We start from the raw sequence: 20,581 nt of genomic DNA on the forward strand, positions 1-20,581 counted from the left end.
GCAGATGCTTAGAAATTCTACTACCCTAATCGGGAGTTGTAAGTCTGGTTGGTGGAGGATATATTTCTTTGTTATTATAGACTTAAGTTGTTGATATTCTAGGAATTTATTGCTGCCTATCTCATGTTGTGATATGAGCTCATCAAATGAAATAAAATGTCCATTTTGGATTATATGTTCCAGATGTTTGATTCCTTTGATCTTCCACAGAGTAAAGTTTAGCATTTTTTTGTTTTGCAGGATGTCAGGATTGTTCCAGATGGGTGTAAGCTTACACGGGACAAGTGAAGACTTTGTTATTTTAAGAAATTCCCACCAGGCTGTCAGAGAGGTGCTGATGTTAATGCTTTTGAAACATTTGTGATTTTTTACGTTTTGACTAATAAGTGGCAGGTCAGAGATTTCCAGATTATCACACAATGCTTGTTCTATATTTATCCATGGTTCATCTATTGGGCTAGGTTTAAACCATTTTGATATATACTGTAACCTATTGGCTAAGGAATAGTGCTGAAAATTAGGTAAATCTAATCCACCACTGTCCTTGGTCTTCTGTAGGGTTTTTAAACTAATACGTGGTGGTTTGTTTTTCCACAGAAATTTGGAGATGCATGAACCTAGTGACTTAAATCAAGTAGCAGATGGTTTTATGGGGATCATTGAGAACAAATAGTTAACTTTTGGTAGTATCATCATTTTAATGGTTGTAACTCTCCCCATAAGTGATATAGGTAAAGACTTCAAACGAGAGAGATCGTCCTCTACTGTCTTTAATAATTGCACATAATTTAGCTTTGTTAGCTCTGAGAGCCTGGAGGAAATGTTTATGCCTAAATATCTAATATTTCCTGACTGTAAAGTGATCGCAGGTATATTCTGGTCCCTATAGTTAATGGGCAGAACTGTGGTCTTAGACCAATTGATAGAGTAGTCAGAAAGTGCTGAGAATTTATTTATGAGTGTGATCGTGTGAGTGAGAGACGTCTGTGAGTTCTGAAGGAAAAGTAATACATCATCAGCATAAAGACTTATTTTATGCTCAATATTTTGGGGTTGGATGCCTTTAATATTTCTATCTTGTCTGATAGCAGCTGCTAAAGGTTCGATGAAAATAGCAAAAAGTGAGGGCGAAAGTGGGCAACCCTGTCTTGTACCTCTCTGCAGACTGAAGCTTGGAGAAGTTTGATCATTTGTCCTGACACTTGCACTTGGGGAGTCAGTTATTTTCTTTTGAGGAGATAAGAGGCTTTAATAATAATATCTTGCAAGAGAGAACAACACAGTACAGAATACAGAGTTGCTCTGACCACTGAAGCAAAAACACAGTTATATTGCCCACTCATCACGTCATCTGTTTTTGGGTATAGTTGATTGTTCTTCTAACTTTCCTCCCCAACCATTAGTTGAGGTTACCCAGACACACTCGTAAATACCAGCCTAACCCTGTCCCCCCTAAAGTGCAGCTATCTCATATTAACAAGCCCACCATTGTAAAGAGGAATTTAAGAAAACAGGGCAGGGTGGTACCTTGCAGCTCAGTCATTTGCAGGTTATACACAGTAACACTCAATACAATGCATAGAAGAATTATTTTCCATTACATTCCTCCCTTTTGATTATAATAATACCATTATATTAATCAACCCAAAAGAAACAAGGAAAATAATAACTTTATCTGTAAAACATCAGCCTGCATTTGCACACAACGTGAGTTTAAAATGCAGGCATCATAGTGATAAAGGGTCCAAAGATAAACAATCAAAACATGAACAATTAAATATGATTATCTTCATCCCTCTCTAAGTCAGCGTCACTAGAGGAAAAATTTTGAAAGCAAGAAAGTTATTTGAGTCATTTGGTCTTTTTCACACTGTTGTTTAGATGGACTACATAAAAGGATGTCATCCACATACTGCAAAAGAGCAGAGCCTGTGGTTGATTGAAGTTAATCCAGACTAGCTTTGAGGGCAGCATTGTAAATAGTGGGACTTTCACAGTACCCCTGTCATAACCGGGTAAAAGTCCAAGATCTCTGTTCAAACTAAAAAGCAAACCAAAATGGGCTATCAGGGTGCACTGGCGACAAGTCAACCACTGAGAAAAACTGTGCATCTGATGTAATTTGAGACAAAATAGTGTGTGGGTTGGGCACAGTAGGAGCATGTGGCTGAACTGCAGCATTCACCGCTTGGAGGTCCTGTACAAAACGCCATTCATCTGGCTGGCCAGCATCTTTAATCTTTTTAACAGGAAACAATGGAGTAAGCACAGGTGAATTTTCAAAAGGAACAATAACGCCTGTTTTCTGAAAAGATTGAAAAACAGGTTTAATCCCTTTAATTGCTTCAGGCTTAAAAGGGTATTGTTTTTTACATGGACAAAAGTCTGATTTAGGGGTGACAATTACTGGTTCACAGCCTTTTATCAACCCCACATCATATTTGCTCTTAGCCCAAAGATCATTGGGCACTTCAGCCAACATGGGTATCGAAGACAAATCTGTTTCAGATAAAAAACATGCTTCAAAATGTGATTCTGTGGTAGGAATTAAGTCCACAGTTCTTTGACAATGCATTGTACTCAAAAATGTTTTTTTGTATGCTGACAATCGTTCAGAAAACATCAAATTTGGATCAGCAGGTGAAACAGTCCACTCCATTTCTTTCTGACATGTAGCAACAAACTCTCCCACACCTTGTCACTGCCAGTGTGTACGTTTGGCCAAGGAAATGTGAGGGCGAGTACCACAAACATTAAAAAAATCGAAGTGCTCTGGAGTGAGCGACACAGCCAATAAAGTAGGCGCACATATTTTTTCACTTCTTCTCATAGTCATTGTCAGGCCCCAAAGAAATGTGTGATGTGCAGTGCAAATCAGTAGGTTGCATGAAATCAGAAAGGGGTGAAACTAACGCTTTTGCTTCTTCCACTAGTTGTTGTGAAAAAGGAGAGCTGGGAAGTTTCCACTCATAAGCATATGTAAGTGCCGATGAATCAAACTGCACTGCTGTGAAAACTTTGTCAGGCTGTAACATAACCTTAACACCCTCTGGTGTAGAAGTTAAAATAATGCCTAATTTACACATGAGATCACAGCCCATCAGGTTAATGGGACACAACTCTGATAACAAAAATGAGTGTTTGAAGGAGAGCTCATCGGGAGTGACAACACGCAATGGGCATTGTCATTTTCTCCTTCACAACCTGGCCTGATGCAGACATACAGTAAACGTGGTTTCCACTTAACTTTGGAGGACAATCAAACTCCCCTGACGTCACTACTGATGAACATAATTTCCTATATTCTGAGAGAAATATCTTTGCTCTAGGACGGAAATAGCATGCAAAACTTTACTACGTGAATCACAGTCGGCAAGCGTTGCTTCACTACACAGAGCAGGAAAAATGTGTGAGTGTGTTTGTGCTATCACCCATTAGTGGAGGCTCCGCTGCCGCGTGACGTCCAGAACCTGCCTCCCACCCTCAGTCAGCCTTTTGCCCAATTTCATCACTTTTTAGCTGTGGACAGTCCTTCTTCCAGTGTCCAGTCTGGCCACAGTAAAAACAAATATTCGGATCATAGCTCTGGCGTGGCCCATTTCGACCTCCTCTCCCACACGTCCACGTCTTCGACTTCGGCCTCGTCCTCTGTTTACACCAACTGCGTAATACATGGTCATGGTTGCCAAATGCAGCTCCTTTTCACACTTGTCCCTTTTGGTTGTCTTACGCGTCTCAACTTGGTTCTGAGCATGGCGAGCATATCGGCGAACGTCAGCCAAACGAGCACCCTCACACCATCCCACGTAAATGTTCTTTACTTCAGTGGCGACATCTATATAATATTGTCTGGGTCCCGTTAAAACATGTATTTTTCCCATCTAATTCCTTGTTTGCTTTAAAACAAGTATTCCCCATTTTCTATCCCTTCAGTAGCCAACCAGTTTGTATGGAGTACACTGGAGCAACTTGACTGATCAGTAAAACACTGCTTTTGTTGTCACCGCAAGGCTTCCCCCGTCTGTTGTTTCACTGAGACACTACTGAGTAACTACAACTCAACACAGTTTATACACATAACATTCATATACATACTAACAAACAAACAAACAATAATTTATCGCAATTTTCTCATCTCTGTTTGAACGTACACCCAGGTAAATATTCCTGTAGTCTTCTCATACCGACTATGGACCCATTCATTGTTTAACTTCACTGTTTTGCAAATCCTAATTGAATATTACACATTGACATTGAAATTTACTGGATAAGCAGGTCTTCATTGCATTCAGCAGCCTATATGTGAGCATCTATGTGTAAGCTGTTCTTCTTTGCATTTATCAGCAGCAAGCAATTCTTCACTGCACATGCATATGTAAATAGTAAAACAATTCCAATGTGTTAGCGAAACCTTCTATATCACAGTGGTTTCTAAGATCTATTTTAAGTTCTTTGCCATCAGTGAGATGACATAGTTTACAAAGTGTGTCAAATTATCACTGAAGATCTTTTCAGGTATTTCAAATCTAGAAATAAGTTATTTTACGCGTGATTTTGCTACTGAGAGTGCATCTGCTTGTGCACATGGAAATATTTCAGACCATTTGGTAAAAACCTCTGTTGTCACTGAGCAGAATCGTTTCCCTTAACATTAATTTAGTTCAATGAAATCTACACAATAATGAAATAATGAAATCCAAACAAATATGTTGAAAAAGATACACTGGCTTAGGGAATTATCTTCGTTTTGGTCTTAGATTGCCCTGTGGAATGTATTTTGCACATATTTGACCTGCTAGACAAAACTTTATTCATTTATTTATTCTAAAAAAAAAATTCAATAATTAGTAAAACCATATGCTGTAAAAACCTTGTTCATTATTGCTTCCATCCCTCCTGTTGAGACATGACATGGTCCGTGGCTCAATACTGCAGCATATTTAAACAAATTCTTTGGCAGTATGGTTTTCCTTCCGGTCATTCATACGAGTCTATTGTAGATGGCAATTGAATAACATCTAATAATGCTAAAATATTTGTAGTTTATACATTTAGCTGTGGATGTCAACATACCTGTTTTTCCAATGCTGTGTTAACACATGTACAGTTGAGAAGGCATACTGACTGTCAGTGTAAACGTTAACAACCTTTTTGTTATTTAATTTACAAGCTTCAGTTAAAGCTACCAATTCGACTGCTTGAACAGAGTAATTTTTTGGTAGTGGTTGTTTTAAGAAAACTTCAGTTTCTGTTACTACTGCAAATCCTGTAGCATTTGTGCCATCAGGGTTTTTTGCTTGACCTGTTGAATAAATATAGTTATTTCTGCATTTTCATAACGTATATCAGTTAAGTCTGGCCTGGGTAAAACACTGATGGTTATTTCTGACATGTAATCATGATGCTTTCCATCTGTGGGGTAGGTAGCAGTGTGGATGGATTAAGTGTAGCACATCTCTCGACAACAAGGTGTGGCTGTGAAAGAAGAACTGTTATGTAGGAGAGATGTCTGGTAAAGATATTTTGTTAAGTAACCATATCACAGCCACTGCATGAGGTACCTTAAGTGTTAATGGGTGAAATAACACCATTATTGTTGATGCCTGCACTGCCAATGGCTTCTGGCCATTGATTCAAAAGTACGATCTCGTCCCTTTTTCCCCCTTTCAGTGGACACTGGCCCCTAATTACCGCAATTCAGCAGGGGGTCTTTCATTAGGAGTACTGGACTCCCCCGTGCACGGTTTCAGCTCCGACCCTGGAAAGCGGAAAAAACGTTGAGATCTGGTTTGAGGACCCAATTGTTGAGAAAAGTTTCTCAATGAGACTCAGAGTTGCTGGAGTCAGTTAATGCAAATGTTTAATCTTGCAGCAAGTTCAAGAATTTGTGTGTATGTGTGTATGGGTGTATGTGTGCGAACGTGTGTGAGTTTGTGTGTGTGAGAGTTTAAAGAACCTGTTATCCACAGGCAGGTCTTAACTAGTATGGCACAGGTCCAGCCTGTCTCATCTTTTTTGGAAGGTCCAGCGCTCGGCCGTAACCCTTCTGTCTGTTTGGACTCTCACATACATTCGGTTAATCATAGAAAAACGAGAACAAAACTTTTTAGCCCCTTAAATTCATAAAACAGACATGGTGCAGTTATTTCCATTCTAGAAAATAAGAGTAATCACCACCATTCCTATAAATTCTGGATATTCTAACAATCTGAATCTTTTTTAAATGTTCGATGAAGCCCTTTGCTGTTCTGTTTAGAGACTCAGCTGATCATAAACCAAGTTTTGCTCTTGAACCAAGCTTCTAAACTCTTCACCTTTTTCATTTCTCAGTTAGTATTCACTTTAAAACTGATTAAAAGAAAAATTAAATGAATGCCTATCAACAAATGTGGGATCTAAACTCTAGTGCTTTCTCTAAAATAATTTCCTTTCTCAATTCAGAAATGTGTGTGTGTAAGTCACAACACCCGTGACACCAAAACGGCTTTCTTTTCTCTCTTTTTTCTACACTCTGCACTGTGAGCACACACACCAAATCAGAAAGGCTTTTTTCTCTCTTTTCTACATTATGGACTGTGGGGACACAAAACCGCTCTCTCTTTTTTTTTTTTGATTGTGTGCCAGGGCGTTGTCTCACGTATTAGATTATGCTTAAGATACGAATGGGTTTATCAGTCACATCAGAATCCATACATACTGATCCTCCCGTAATAAAATGGTCGGATCTTATCAAACACACTTTGTTTCTTGTGACAAGTCAGCGAAACAGCGTATACACGTCAAGACACTGAATCAAGTTTGCCACAAGAACTCATAAGTTTGGCAGTATTGCTCTGCCGTCAGCAATCATACACCCATTTTATTTTCATGAGACATGTGCAGGCACCTGTTCATCCACTGTTCTATCACTATGAATTAGTTTATCTATTATCAATAAGGATACTTCTACAACTACTATCAAAGTATGTCCGGACTTCTTATGTTGTCAGTTGCTATATATGAATAAGTGGGTAGCTACTGACAAGCATTAAGCATGTCACACAGCCCAAACATATAACATTTCAGGACACACCACACAGTTAACAACCACAGTGAAGCGTGTCAAAGCCCAAACATGTAACATTCAACAGGACACTTACACAACACATTCAAATCAAACAGTCAGACAACATACAAGAACATATACCCCAGCCAGCATTGCTCCCTGCCTATTTTCCTACAACTCACTATGTGTGCGCACACCTTTATTCACAAACTCTTCAACTTATACTCTTTTACCGAAGCTGCTACAGCTCGATTGGCCAAATACCCTTAGATCCTATTTCGGTGAATTTGACATCTGCCTTGTATGTAACAGATTAGCGGTTTAGCAGTTTTAATTTAGTTTGAGTGAAGGAATTCATTTTATAGCAAAATCCGAAATCGTGAAGAACTCATGAAAGTAAGCTTATTCTCGGATTCCTGAAACTTTAGATTTGCTCTTTCTTTTACTGCAAAGTACAACGTTGAGCAGCACTAATGAGTTGTTTCTATTTTTGGCAGGCTTTACCTTTGCGGGTGAAGCCCTTTCTGTCTGTGCAAAAGAAATCTTGTTACTGTGCAGAGTGACTTCTCTGAGTAGAGTCGCCTTACTTGTTGCGACTGTGCCGATGTTCGAAGCTGGAGTGCAAAGTTGTTGCTTGAATGGTGCTCGCTGGAGCGTGTGGTAGTGTAAAGTTATACCATTTAAAAGGGCTGAAGAGTGCTCAGTGCAGCGGGTGGGCGGAGGTGCAAAGTGACACTATGGCCATAAAAAGAACACCGCTACAAGTGCGCATTGTGCCAGGAAGGGCCCTCGGACGTGAACCAGTGGACAGTTATCGCTTCTCGGCCTTTTGGCTAAGATCAAGTGTAGTATCTGTTCTTATCAGTTTAATGTCTGATATGTCCTCTTTGCGAGGACTACATATTAAATGGATTTTTATCAATAGGAGTTGAAAAAGGAGCTTGCTCCGTTCACTCCAAGCATCGACCCGGTACTGCAGTGCCGCTGGGAATGGTGCGCTCTCCTCTGCTCTTGTGAAAAAGCAAACAGCGGTGCAGGATGGAAGTTTCAGGGAGCCTAAGATGAAACTTTCTTTTAATCTGCTGAGAAAAGAGAGTGAATGCGAAGCAGACTTTAACACGGCTCTGGGAGCGAGCCGAGTGCGGGCTAACCGGGAGAATTGCTTGAAAGAAACGCGACACCGAATGAGCAGTCAGAACAAAGCCTCAATACGGTGTTCCCGTGTTGTTTGTGGCTGCCTTGTCTTTTGCACAGAGTAAAAGACAAGGCAGCCATCGAATAGGGCCCGATTGTTCCTACTTGGTCAGCCGAGGAGCAAGGGGGGGGAGCAAGCGTCTCAACCAAGCAAAGCTCACCATGGGGAAGGTGGCTATGCCAACTAGCCTGATGCCCTGCTCCCGCAGTGATGGATAATCGGACACTGGTTTCTCTTCATAATGTACAAGTCTTTCGCCTTTTACTAAAGACTTCCGTGGAGAGCAGCACTAATGAATTGTTTCTATTTTTGGCAGGCTTTACCTTTGCGGGGGAAGCCCTTTCTGACTGTGCAAAAGAAATCTTGTTACTGTGCAGAGTGACTTCTCTGAGTAGAGTCGCCTTACTTGTTACGACTGTGCCGATGTTGCTTGAATGGTGCTCGCTGGAGCGTGCTGTAGTGTAAAGTTATACCATTTAAAAGGGTTGAAGAGTGCTCAGTGCAGCGGGTGGGCGGAGGTGCAAAGTGACACTATGGCCATAAAAAGAACACCGCTACAAGTGCGCATTGTGCCAGGAAGGGCCCTCGGACGTGAACCAGTGGACAGATATCGCTTCTCGGCCTTTTGGCTAAGATCAAGTGTAGTATCTGTACTTATCAGTTTAATATGTGATATGTCTATGCGAGGACTACATATTAAATGGATTTTTATCAATAAGAGTTGAAAAAGGAGCTTGCTCCGTTCACTCCAAGCATCGACCCGGTACTGCAGTGCCGCTGGGAACGGTGCGCTCTCCTCTGCTCTTGTGAAAAAGCAAACAGCGGTGCAGGATGGAAGTTTCTTTTAATCTGCTGAGAAAAGAGAGTGAATGCGAAGCAGACTTTAACACGGCTCTGGGAGCGAGCCGAGTGCGGGCTAACCAGGAGAATTGCTTGAAAGAAACGCGACACCGAATGAGCGGTCAGAACAAAGCCTCAATACGGTGTTCCTGTGGTGTTTTTATAAAATGCGGTGTAAAAAAAGGTGTGAATGCCCCATAGAAAACTAATAGGTGAATCGGAAGTGTTCGGCTGCAAGAAGGTGTGAATGTCCGACTATATTTGGTGAAAAGCAGGTGAAGCAAGGTCTGAATGCCCAACCTTACATCATCAAAAGCGAGATCAGAGGTTTTTGGCTGCAAGAAGGCCATAGTTTGCCAAAAGCGGGTAAGGTGCGAATGATCGGCTAAATATCAACAAAAGTGGGGGCGGAGGTCTTCGGATGCAAGTGGATGTGAATATCCCACCATACAAGTATGGTGGAGAGGAAGCTGTGAATGGCCGACCATAGTTTGCAAAAAGCGGGTGAGAAAAGGTGCGAATGTCCAACCATACATGATCAAAACAGGGAGCGGAGGTGTTTGGCTGCGACAAGGTGTGAATGTCCACCCATAATTAATGAAAAGCGGGCAACAAGTAGGTTCGAATGCCCAACCATACATCATCAAAAGCAGGAGTGGATGTGTTCGGCTACAAGAAGGTTTGAATGTCCGAGCATAGTTTGTAAAAAGCGGGTAAGAAAAGGTTCGAATGCCCGAACATACACCATCAAAAGAGGGAGCGGAGGTGTTCCGCTGTAAGACGGTGTGAATGTCCGACCATAGTTGGTAAAAAGTGGGTATGAAAAGGTTCGAATGCCCAAATTCGGCTGCAAAAAACTGTGTTCGGCTGCAAAAAGGTGTGAATGTTCGACTACATTTTGTAAAAAGCGGGTAAGACAAGGTGTGAATGCCTGACAATGTATGATCAAAAGCGGGAGCGGAGGTGTTCAGCTGCAAGAAGGTCTAAATGTCCATTTTTAATTGCTAGAAAACATGAAAGAAAATTTTCGAAAATCAATCCGCACATGATCATAAGTGGGAGAGGAGGTGTTCAGCTGCAAGAAGGTGTGAATGTCCTACCATAATTGCTGAAAAATGTGTTAGAAACGGTAAGAATGCCGGACCATACATCCTCAAAAGCTAGAGAGGTGGTGTTCGGCTGCAAGTAGGTGTGAATGTCTGACTAAAGTTCAAATATATTAACAAAAGCGGGAGGAGAGGTCTTTGGATGAGTGGTTGAGAATTTCCAACCATAATCTATAAAATGCGGTGAAAAAAAAGGTGTGATAGATACCTAAAAGGTGGAGCGGAAGTGTTCGGCTGCAAGAAGGTGTGAATGTTATATATATAGTTGGTGAAAAGCAGGAAAAGAAAGGTCTGAATGCCCAATCTTACATCATCAAAAGCGAGATCAGAGGTGTTTGGCGGCAAGAAAACGGGTAAGGTGTGAATGACCGACTAAATATCAACAAAAGTGGGGGCGGAGGTCTTCGGATGCAAGTGGGTGTGAATATCCCACCATACAAGTATGGTGGAGAGGAAGCTGTGAATGGCCGACCATAGTTTGCAAGAAGCGGGTGAGAAAAGGTGCGAATGTCCAACCATACATGATCAAAACAGGGAGCGGAGGTGTTTGGCTGCGACAAGGTGTGAATGTCCACCCATAATTAATGAAAAGCGGGCAACAAGTAGGTTCGAATGCCCAACCATACATCAACAAAAGCAGGAGTGGATGTGTTTGGCTACAAGAAGGTTTGAATGTCCGAGCATAGTTTGTAAAAAGCGGGTAAGAAAAGGTGCGAATGCCCGACAAAGTATGATGAAAAGAGGGAGTGGAGGTTTTCGGCTACAAGAAGGTTTGAATGTACGACCATAGTTTGTAAAAAGCGGGTAAGAAAAGGTGCGAATGCCCGAACATACACCATCAAAAGAGGGAGCGGAGGTGTTCCGCTGAAAGACGGTGTGAATGTCCGACCATAGTTGGTAAAAAGCGGGTAAGAAAAGGTTCGAATGCCCGAATATATACCATCAAAAGCGGAAGCGGAGGTGTTCGGCTGTAAGAAGTTGTGAACGTCCGACCAAAGTTTGTAAAAAGCAGTTAAGAAAAGGTTTGAATATCCAACCAAACATAATCAAAAGTGGGAGCAGAGCTGTTCGACTGCAAGTAGGTGTGAATGTCCGACCATAGTTGGTAAAAAGCGGGTAAGAAAAGGTTAAAAAACCCGACTGTACACAATCAAAAGAGGGAGCGGACGTGTTTCGCTGCAAGAAGGTGTGAATGTCCGAGCATAGTTTGTAAAAAGTGGGTAAGAAAAGGTTCGAATGCCAGAACATACACCATCAAAAGAGGGAGCGGAGGTGTTCCGCTGTAAGAAGGTGTGAATATCCCACCATAGTTGGTAAAAAGCGGGTAAGAAAAGGTTCGAATGCCAAAATATACACCATCAAAAGCGGAAGCCGAGGTGTTCGGCTGCAAGTAGGTGTGAATGTCAGATCATAATTTGCAAAAAGCTGATGAGAAAGGTGTGAATGACCGACAATAATTGCTGAAAAATGTGTTAGGAAAGGTAAGAATGCCGGACCATTCATCATCAAAAGCGGGAGAAGAGGTGTTCGGCTGCAAGAAGCTGTGAATGTCCAGCCATAATTACTCAAAAACGGGTACGAAAAGGTAGTATTGCCAGACCATAAATGATCAAAAAAGGGAGCGGAGGTTTTCCGCTGTAAGAAGGTGTGAATATCCGACCATAATTGGTAAAAAGCGGGTAAGAAAAGGTGCGAATGCCCGACAATGTATGATCAAAAGAGGGAACGGAGGTTTTCGGCTGCAAGAAGGTCTAAATGTCCAACCATAATTTGTAAAAACCGGGGAAGAAAAGGCTCGGAAGCCCAACTATACACCATCAAAAGTGGGAGCGGAGGTGTTCAGCTGCAAGAAGGTCTGATTGTCCATCAATAATGGCTAGAAAACATGAAAAAAAAATTTCGAATATCCAACCGCACATGATCATAAGTGGGAGAGGAGGTGTTCAGCTGCAAGAAGGTGTGAATGTCCACCCATAATTCCTCAAAAATAGGTAAAAAAAAAGGTGCGAATGCCCAACCATACATCATCAAAAGCAGTACTGGATGTGTTAGGCTACAAGAAGGTTTGAATGTCCGAGCATAGTTTGTAAAAAGCGGGTAAGAAAAGGTTCGAATGCCCGAACATACACCATCAAAAGAGGGAGCGGAGGTGTTCCGCCATAAGAAGGTGTGAATGTCCGACCGTAGTTGGTTAAAATACCCGACTGTACACAATCAATAGCGGGAGCGAATGTGTTCGGCTACAAGAAGGTGTGAATGGCCGACCATTTTTTGTAAATAGCGGGTAAGAAAAGGTGCGAATGCCCGACAATGTATGATCAAAAGAGGGAGCGGAGGTTTTCGGCTAAAAGAAGGTCTGAATGTCCAACCATAATTTGTAAAAACCGGGGAAGAAAAGGCTCGAAATCCCGACTATACACCATCAAAAGCGGGAGCAGAGGGGTTCAGCTGCAAGAAGGTCTGAATGTCCATCAATAATTGCTAGAAAACATGAAAGAAAATTTTCGAATATCAAACCGCACATGATCATATGCGGGAGAGGAGGTGTTCAGCTGCAAGAAGGTGTGAATGTCCACCCATAATTCCTGAAAAATGGGTAAAAAAAGGTGCGAATGCCCAACCATACATCATCAAAAGCATGTGTGAATGTCAGATCATAATTTGCAAAAACCTGATGAACACATCAAATTTGGATCAGCAGGTGAAACAGTCCACTCCATTTCTTTCTGACATGTAGCAACAAACTCTCCCACACCTTGTCACTGCCAGTGTGTACGTTTGGCCAAGGAAATGTGAGGGCGAGTACCACAAACATTAAAAAAATCTAAGTGCTCTGGAGTCAATAAAGTAGGCGCACATATTTTTTCACTTCTTCTCATAGTCATTGTCAGGCCCCAAAGAAATGTGTGATGTGCAGTGCAAATCAGCAGGTTGCATGAAATCAGAAAGGGGTGAAACTAACGCTTTTGCTTCTTCCACTAGTTGTTGTGAAAAAGGAGAGCTGGGAAGTTTCCACTCATAAGCATATGTAAGTGCAGATGAATTAAACTGCACTGCTGTGAAAACTTTGTCAGGCTGTAACATAACGTTAACACCCTCTGGTGTAGAAGTTAAAATAATGCCTAATTTACACATGAGATCACAGCCCATCAGGTTAATGGGACACAACTCTGATAACAAAAATGAGTGTTTGAAGGAGACCCCATCTGGAGTGACACACGCAATGGGCGATGTCATTTTCTCCTTCACAACCTGGCCTGATGCAGACATAGAGTAAACGTGGTTTCCACTTAACTTTGGAGGACAATCAAACTCCCCTGACGTCACTACTGATGAACATAAGTTCCTATATTCTGAGAGAAATATCTTTGCTCTAGGACGGAAATAGCATGCAAAACTTTACGACGTGAATCACAGTCGGCAAGCGTTTCTTCACTACACAGAGCAGGAAAAATGTGTGAGTGTGTTTGTGCTATCACCCATTAGTGGAGGCTCCGCTGCCACGTGACGTCCAGAACCTGCCTCCCACCCTCAGTCAGCCTTTTGCCCAATTTCATCACTTTTCAGCTGTGGACACAGCCACAGTAAAAACAAATATTCGGATCATAGCTCTGGCGTGGCCCATTTTGACCTCCTCTCCCACACGTCCACGTCTTCGACTTCGGCCTCGTCCTCTGTTTAAACCAACTGCGTAATACATGGTCATGGCTGCCAAATGCAGCTCCTTTTCACACTTGTCCTATATCTTAAGCGTCTCAACTTGGCTCTCAGCATGGCGAGCATATCGGCGAACGTCAGCCAAACGAGGACCCTCACACCATCCCACGTAAATGTTCTTTACTTCAGTGGCGACATCTGGCATGAGGCCTTTAATTATTGCATTGCATGCAATACTCTCCCATGGTCCTGATTCATTACCCAAATCCCTTGGTCTCTGATGACCGCTGTGCTTGCTGACTTCCTCAAGGATGCGGTGTACAAAATCATCAGTCCCTTCACCGGGTTTCTGTTTGCAGGTGTAAATGTGGGAGATATTGATTTTGGTTGGAAATTGAGTGGTGATGGCTTGACACAGTCTTTGGATGGCTGCTTCATATTGAGCGTTATCATTATGTCCTCGTTCACTGTTGGTAGGTCGCAAATCCAGTTGTAGCATACTGGCCTCTATTTTGCAGAGGTCGGTCAGTTTGAACTTTTTTGCCAATATGCGACGCAATTCAACCCCGGTCGGGCAGAATTGTGCGCAGAAATCTCGCAACTCGTCAGCAAAATGGGGTCCAGAAATCTCTGGATCTGGTAAGCATTGTTATGCTTCCATGATGTCAGTCTCAGTCCAGGGTCGATAAACCAGTAATGGTCCAGTGGGAACTGCAACTTTAACCATAGGCATGGTTTGAATCTGGTTTTGTTTTTTCTCACGTTTAGATCTCTGAAGTCCAGATTGTGGGTAAAGGATTTTTGTCACTTGCGTTAAAAGTTCTTGGGCAGGTACGCTGGAGAACCAAACGTCTTCCTTTTCCTCATCATCAGACCTATGTAACTGATGTTGTGAGAATGATGGAATTTCTTCCCGAGGGAGGATGGAAGAAGTCCCTTCTTCCCGAGAGCCAGAGGCTTGTGGCAGGGCTGGCTGTTGTTGTTGCAGGCGTCGTGGAGGGCAGGAGTCCAGGTCTGGATCCGGCACAGCGAGAGCGCTCAGGGTGGGGTAAAGAGGTGCAGAAGGAGAAAAAGTGTTATCAGTGGAATATGGTGATGGTTTAAAAGAAGATTCAGTCTTAATCAGAGCTGAATTATCTTTTCGTCCACATACTAAATTATTATCATCATTCTGTCATGGCATTCGTTTAACATTTTCCTTTCTTTCTCTTAATACACTTTATTTTTTCCAACATTCTATACCTTTCTTACTTCTTATTTAAACTTAATTTTCTTTTTTTTTGCTTCATCTCTTTCTCATATTTGCAAAACTTTTCTTCTAATTTTCTTATTTCTAACATACTAAAAGAACCTTCAGGTGGAAAACCTCTGGACCATATTTCTTTTTCATTTCAACATGCTTAGGTCCCCCGGTAGGGTCAAAAGTCTGAGACCTACTGTTTCCCATTCTCAGACTTGGAATGGGGAAATATATTCCTTCACTCAAAGGACGTCTCCAATGAGGACCTTAATCTGTACTCACACTTCTTCGGAGTACTTCACACTTCTTCGGACTGCTTCAAAAGTTTCCCTTACCCATGAAATCTCTGTCTCACTAATGACACAACTGGGAAACCCTCTTTTATTCAAATAAAAACTAAAAAGCAGTCCTATCATCTCAGACTATCATATTTAAAAAATGATCCCAGCGCTGGTATTCAGGAAAAGGACCTGCCAGTCCTCTCTCTCAGAAAAGGCCTTGGAGGTATGAGGCTGGAACAGCTACTTCAGTCCAGGCTGGCCATGCACTGCGGTCCGGTCCAGAGACACCAGTCGAGGGATCCTGTTCGTGACGCCAAAATTGTGGACATAGAAGGGCATGTTGAAGGTGTGAATGTCCGACCATAGTTGGTAAAAAGCGGGTGAGAAAAGGTTAAAATACCCGACTCTACACAATCAATAGCGGGAGCGGAGTTGTTCGGCTAAAAGAAGGTGTGAAAGTCCTACCATGGTTTGTAAAAAGCGGGTAAGAAAAGGTTCGAATGCCAAAATATACACCATCAAAAGCGGAAGCCGAGGTGTTCGGCTGCAAGTAGGTGTGAATGTCAGATTATAATTTGCAAAAAGCTGATGAGAAAGGTGTGAATGATCGACAATAATTGCTGAAAAATGTGTTAGAAAAGGTAAGAATGCCGGACCATTCATCATCAAAAGCGGGAGAAGAGGTGTTCGGCTGTAAGATGGTGCGAATGTCCGACCATAGTTGGTAAAAAGCGGGTAAGAAAAGGTTCGAATGCCCGAATATATACCATCAAAAGCGGAAGCGGAGGTGTTCGGCTGCAAGAAGGTGTGAACGTCCGACCAAAGTTTGTAAAAAGCAGGTAAGAAAAGGTGCGAATGCCCGAACATACACCATCAAAAGAGGGAGCGGAGGTGTTCCGCTGAAAGACGGTGTGAATGTCCGACCATAGTTGGTAAAAAGCGGGTAAGAAAAGGTTCGAATGCCCGAATATATACCATCAAAAGCGGAAGCGGAGATGTTCGGCTGCAAGAAGGTGTGAACGTCCGACCAAAGTTTGTAAAAAGCAGTTAAGAAAAGTTTCGAATATCCAACCAAACATAATCAAAAGTGGGAGCAGAGCTGTTCGACTGCAAGTAGGTGTGAATGTCCACCCATAATTCCTGAAAAATGGGTAAGAAAAGGTGCGAATGCCCGAACATACACCATCAAAAGAGGGAGCGGAGGTGTTCCGCTGTAAGATGGTGTGAATGTCCGACCATAATTGGTAAAAAGCGGGTAAGAAAAGGTTAAAATACCCGACTCTACACAATCAATAGCGGGAGCGGAGTTGTTCGGCTAAAAGAAGGTGTGAAAGTCTACTTCGCATTCCGCACCTCCACCCACCCGCTGCACTGAGCACTCTTCAGCCCTTTTAAATGGTATAACTTTACACTACCGCACGCTCCAGCGAGCACCATTCAAGCAACATCTTTGCACTCCAGCTTCGAACATCGGCACAGTCGCAACAAGTAAGGCGACTCTACTCAGAGAAGTCACTTTGCACAGTAACAAGATTTCTTTTGCACAGACAGAAAGGGCTTCATCCGCAAAGGTAAAGCCTGCCAAAAATAGAAACAACTCATTAGTGCTGCTCAACATTGTACTTTGCAGTAAAAGAAAGAGCAAATCTAAAGATTCAGGAATCCGAGAATAAGCTTACTTCCATGAGTTCTTCACGCTTTCAGATTTTGCTATAAAATGAATTCCTTCACTCAAACTAAATTAAAACTGCTAAACCGCTAATCTGTTACATGTAAGGCAGATGTCAAATTCACCGAAATAGGATCTAAGGGTACTCGGCCAATCGAGCTGTAGCAGCTTTTGTAAAAGAGTATAAGTTGAAGAGTTTGTGAATAAAGGTGTGCGCACACATAGTGAGCTGTAGGAAAATAGGCAGGGAGCAATGCCGGCTGGGGTATATGTTCTTGTATGTTGTCTGACTGTTTGATTTGAATGTGTTGTGTAAGTGTCCTGTTGAATGTTACATGTTTGGGCTTTGACACGCTTCACTGTGGTTGTTAACTGTGTGGTGTGTCCTGAAATGTTATATGTTTGGGCTGTGTGACATGCTTAATGCTTGTCAGTAGCTACCCACTTATTCATATATAGCAACTGACAACATAAGAAGTCTGGACATACTTTGATAGTAGTTGTAGAAGTATCCTTATTGATAATAGATAAACTAATTCATAGTGATAGAACAGTAGATGAACAGGTGCCTGCACATGTCTCACGAAAATAAAATGGGTGTATGATTGCTGACGGCAGAGCAATACTGCCAAACTTATGAGTTCTTGTGGCAAACTTGATTCAGTGTCTTGACGTGTATACGCTGTTTCGCTGACTTGATTGTCACAAGAAACAAAGTGTGTTTGATAAGATCCGACCATTTTATTACGGGAGGATCAGTATGTATGGATTCTGATGTGACTGATAAACCCATTCGTATCGTAAGCATAATCTAATACGTGAGACAACGCCCTGGCACACAATCAAAAAAAAAAAGAGAGAGCGGTTTTGTGTCCCCACAGTCCATAATGTAGAAAAGAGAGAAAAAAGCCTTTCTGATTTGGTGTGTGTGCTCATAGTGCAGAGTGTAGAGAAAAGAGAAAAGAAAGCCGTTTTGGTGTCACGGGTGTTGTGACTTACACATGCAAGTGGGTGTGAATATCCCACCATACAAGTATGGTGGAGAGGAAGCTGTGAATGGCCGACCATAGTAAAAAGCGGGTGAGAAAAGGTGCGAATGTCCAATCATACATGATCAAAACAGGGAGCGGAGGTGTTTGGCTGCGACAAGGTGTGTATGTCCACCCATAATTAATGAAAAGCGGCCAACAAGTAGGTTTGAATACCCATCATCAAAAGCAGGAGTGGATGTGTTCGGCTACAAGAAGGTTTGAATGTCTGACCATAGTTTGTAAAAAGCGGGTAAGAAAAGGTTCGAGTGCCCGAACATACACCATCAAAAGAGGGAGCGGAGGTGTTCCGCTGTAAGACGGTGTGAATGTCCAACAATAGTTGGTAAAAAGCGGGTAAGAAAAGGTTAAAATACCCGACTGTACACAATCAATAGCGGGAGCGGAGTTGTTCGGCTACAAGAAGGTGTGAAAGTCCGACCATGGTTTGTAAAAAGCGGGTAAGAAAAGGTGCGAATGCCCGACAATGTATGATCAAAAGAGGGAGTGGAGGTTTTCGGCTGCAAGAAGGTCTGAATGTCCAACCATAATTTGTAAAAACCGGGGAAGAAAAGGCTCGAAAGCCCGACTATACACCATCAAAAGTGGGAGCGGAGGTGTTCAGCTTCAAGAAGGTCTGAATGTCCATCAATAATTGCTAGAAAACATGAAAGAAAATTTTCGAATATCAAACTGCACATGATCATAAGCAGGAGAGGAGGTGTTCAGCTGCAAGAAGGTGTGAATGTCTACCCATAATTACTGAAAAATGGGTAAGAAAAGGTGCGAATGCCTAACCATACATCATCAAAAGAGGGAGCGGAGGTGTTCCGCTGTAAGACGGTGTGAATGTCCGACCATAGATGGTAAAAAGAGGGTAAGAAAAGGTTAAATTACCCGACTGTACACAATCAAAAGAGGGAGCGGAGTTGTTCAGCTAAGAGAAGGTGTGAAAGTCCGACCTTGGTTTGTAAAAAGCGGGTAAGAAAAGGTTCGTATGCCCGAATATACACCATCAAAAGCGGAAGCGGAGGTGTTCGACTGCAAGATATTGTGAACGTCCGACCAAAGTTTATAAAAAGCAGTTAAGAAAAGGTTCGAATATCTAACCAAACATAAGAATGAGTCTTTTTCGCTGTAGAATGCCCGACTATAGACCATCAAATGCGGGAGCGGAGGTGTTCGGCTCTGAGTAGGTGTGAATGTCCGACCATAATTGCTGAAGAATGTGTTAGAAAAGGTAAGAATGCTGGACCATACATCATCAAAAGCGGTAGAGGTGGTGTTCGGCTGCAAAAAGGTGTGACTGTTCGACTAAAGTTTGTAAAAAGTGGGTAAGACAAGGTGCGAATGCCTTACAATGTATGATCAAAAGCGGGAGCGGAGGTGTTCAGCTGCAAGAAGGTCTACATGTCCATCAATAATTGCTAGAAAACATGAAAGAAACTTTTCGAAAATCAAACCGCACATGATCATAAGTGGGATAGGAGGTGTTCAGCTGCAAGGTGTGAATGTCCACCCATAATTCCTGAAAAATGGGCAAAAAAAAGGTGTGAATGCCCAACCATACATCATCAAAAGCAGGAGTGGAAGTGTTCGGCTACAAGAAGGTGTGAACGTCCAACCAAAATATGTAAAAAGAAGTTAAGAAAAGGTTCGAATATCCAACCAAAAATAATCAAAAGCGGGAGCAGAGCTGTTCGACTGCAAGTAGGTGTGAATGTCAGATCATAATTTGCAAAAAGCTGATGAGAAAAGGTTCGAATGCCCGACTATACACCATCAAAAGCGGGAGCAGAGGTGTTCCGCTGTAAGACGGTGTGAATGTCCGACCATAGTTGGTAAAAAGCGGGTAAGAAAAGGTTAAAATAGCCGACTGTACACAATCAATAGCGGGAGCGAAGTTGTTCGGCTACAAGAAGGTGTGAACGTCCGACCATGGTTTGTAAAAAGCATTTAAGAAAAGGTTCGAATATCCAACCAAACATAATCAAAAGCGGGAGCAGAGCTGTTCGACTGCAAGTAGGTGTGAATGTCCAGCCATAATTACTCACAAACGGGGGTAGAAAAGGTAGTATTGCCAGACCATACATGATCAAAACAGGGAGCGGAGGTTCAGCTGCAAGGTGTGAATGTCTGACTATAGTTTGTAAAAAGCGGGTAAGACAAGGTGCGAATGCCCAACAATGTATGATCAAAAGAGAGAGCGGAGGTGTTCGGCTGCAAGGTCTGAATGTCCAACCATAATTTGTAAAAACCGGGTAAGAAAAGGCTCGAAAGCCCGACTATACATCATCAAAAGCGGGAGCGGAGGTGTTCAGCTGCAAGAAGGTGTGAATGTTCGACTAAAGTTTGTAAAAAGCTGGTAAGACAAGGAGCGATGTCCCGACATTGTATGATCAAAAGCGGGAGCGGAGGTGTCCAGCTGTGAATAGGTGTGAATGTCCGACCATAATTGCTGAAAAATGTGTTAGAAAAGGTAAGAATACTGGACCATACATCATCAAAAGCGGGAAAGGT

At 42.3% G+C, this 20,581-nt stretch overlaps 3 non-coding genes across 3 annotated transcripts; all 3 read left to right on the top strand.

The window, feature by feature from the left end:
- Positions 1-7,858: 7,858 nt before the first annotated feature.
- Positions 7,859-8,049, top strand: LOC140286258 (U2 spliceosomal RNA). Its single transcript, XR_011911108.1, has one exon. It is a non-coding gene; the product is annotated as a U2 spliceosomal RNA (small nuclear RNA).
- A 411-nt stretch (positions 8,050-8,460) lies between these two features.
- On the top strand, positions 8,461-8,574 carry LOC140286272 (U5 spliceosomal RNA). The gene has a single exon (XR_011911121.1). It is a non-coding gene; the product is annotated as a U5 spliceosomal RNA (small nuclear RNA).
- Positions 8,575-8,849: 275 nt separating this feature from the next.
- On the top strand, positions 8,850-9,037 carry LOC140286248 (U2 spliceosomal RNA). Its single transcript, XR_011911099.1, has one exon. It is a non-coding gene; the product is annotated as a U2 spliceosomal RNA (small nuclear RNA).
- Positions 9,038-20,581: the final 11,544 nt, after the last annotated feature.

This window comes from Leuresthes tenuis, unplaced genomic scaffold, assembly GCF_036924035.1.
Source record: "Leuresthes tenuis unplaced genomic scaffold, fLeuTen1.0.hap1 SCAF_80, whole genome shotgun sequence".
Lineage (NCBI taxonomy): Eukaryota > Metazoa > Chordata > Actinopteri > Atheriniformes > Atherinopsidae > Leuresthes > Leuresthes tenuis.